Raw genomic sequence first — 2,223 nt, forward strand, 5'->3', positions numbered from 1 at the left:
GGCGTTCCCAGGCCAGCCGAGAGACATAGTCCCTTCAGCGTGTCCTGGGTCTTCCTCTGGGTTTCCTCCCAGTGGGACATGCCCAGAATACCTCACCGGGGAGGCGTCCAGGAGGTATCCTAACCAGATGCCCAAGCCACCTCAACTGGCTCCTCTCGACGTGGAGGAGCAGCGGCTCTACTCTGAGTCCCTCCTGGATGACTGAGCTTCTCACCCTATCTCTAAGGGAGAGCCCAGACACCCTGCGGAGGAAACTCATTTCAACTGCTTGTATCTGTGATCTTGTTCTTTCGGTCACTACCCAAAGTTTGAGACCATAGATGAGGGTAGGAACGTAGACTGACCAGTAAACTGAGAGCTTTGCCTTCTAGCTCAGCTCTCGCTTAACCACAGCAGACTGGTACAGCGCCCACATCACCACTGATGCAGCACCAATCCATCTGTTGATCTCCCGCTCCATTCTTCCCTCATTCATGAACAAGACCCCGAGATACTTAAACTCCTCCACTTGGGGCAGGACCTCCTCCCCGACCCGGATTCGGCACCCTACCCTTTTCCGGCTCAAGACCATGGTCTCAGATTTAGAGGCACTGATCCTCATCCTGGCTACTTCACATTCGGCTGTGAACCGCTCCAGTGAGAGCCGGAAATCAGGATCGATGAAGCCAACAGGACCACATTATCCGCAAAAAGCAAAGATTTGATCCTAAGGTCACCAAAAAGGATACCCTCAACACCTTGGCTGCGCCTAGAAATAAYAGGGGGGTCACCACCTCGGTCTTCCAATTCAATCCAATTCAGTTTATTTATATAGCGCTAAGTCACAACATATGTTGTCTCTGGGCACTGTACACGAAAAAAGAACAACATAAAGACGTAGCCAGCAGAATGTGTTGAATCACTTCATCACAGTCTCCCATCCTGAGCAAATGATGGAGAGGAAAAACTCCCTGCTAATCAGGATTTGGATTAACTGAAGACTTCTTAAGGAGTTTTTTGGATGCCAGATAATAAAGAATTATAGTAGTCCAGCCTCGACGTGATAAATGCAAGGATCAGTTCTTCTGCATCCATTTTGGACAAAATTTTTCTAATTTTAGTGATATTATGCAGGTGGAAGTAGGCGGTCCTTGTAACATTTTTAATGTGGGGGTTAAAAGAATATCCTGATGAAAAATAACACCAAGTTTCTTTACATTAGAACTGGGGGCCAGATTAATGCCATCCAGAGGAGGTGAAAGGCTGCAAAGTTGATCCCTAAGATGTTCAGGTCCAAAAACCATAACCTCTGTCTTATCTGAGTTTAGAAGCAGAAAATTAAGAGTCATCCATGTTTTTATGTCTGTAAGACATGCTAGTAGTTTAAGTAACTGGTTGGATTCATCAGGTTTCATGCATAAATATAACTGAGTATCATCAGCATAACAATGGAAATTTATCCCATCCCAATCCAGGGGAACTGCCCCCGATGTCCACGTAATATTGTGAGTCGCATCAACCAATGCAACCCCACAACATTCAGAGCTTTAAGGAACTCCGGGCGAATCTCAGCCACCCCAGGCGCCTTGCCACCGAGGAGCTTTTTAACCACCTTGGTGACTTCGGCACCAGAGATTGGAGAATTCGACCCAGGGTCCCCAGGCCCTGCTTCCTCATGGGAAGACTTGCTGGTGGGATTGAGGAGGTCTTCAAAGTATCCTGCCCACCGACTCACAACGTCCCGAGTTGAGGTCAGCAGTCCACCATCCCACCATAAACAGTGTTAGAGGTGCATGGGCAACACCAGAGTCAAAAAAATGTCCAACCCCTCTCGAGGAGACTGGTTCGAGAGCCAGCTTCTGTAGCCGAGGATCGGACCGGCAGGGTCCTCACCCTCGATGACTGCCCATTACACATTGCATCCCACCCCTATGGCCCATCCCACTGGTGGTAAACCCATGGGAAGGGGGACCCATGTCTCCTCTTTGGGCTGTGCCAAGCCGGGCTTCATCGGTGAAAGACTGGCCACCAGGCGCTCGCCAGCATGCCCGTTTTCCAGACCTGGCTCCAGAGTGGGGCCCCGGTGACCCGCGTCCGGGTGAGGGAACACTGAATCCACTGTTGTTGCTCATTATTAGGGGTCTTCAGGCTCTACTTTGTCTGATCCCTCACCTAGGACCTCTTTGTCTTGGGTGATCCTACTGGGGCATGAAGCCTCTGACAACATAGCTCCTAGGATCATTG

The 2,223-nt window shown here is 49.8% G+C and overlaps 1 protein-coding gene across 1 annotated transcript in view; it reads right to left on the bottom strand.

Moving 5' to 3' along the window:
• LOC106530075 (contactin-2) overlaps positions 1-2,223 on the bottom strand; it is a gene marked incomplete at its 5' end in the record, with an annotated part of 9,640 nt that overhangs the window by 2,155 nt on the left and 5,262 nt on the right.

This window comes from Austrofundulus limnaeus, unplaced genomic scaffold, assembly GCF_001266775.1.
Source record: "Austrofundulus limnaeus strain Quisiro unplaced genomic scaffold, Austrofundulus_limnaeus-1.0 Scaffold489, whole genome shotgun sequence".
NCBI classification, from domain to species: domain Eukaryota; kingdom Metazoa; phylum Chordata; class Actinopteri; order Cyprinodontiformes; family Rivulidae; genus Austrofundulus; species Austrofundulus limnaeus.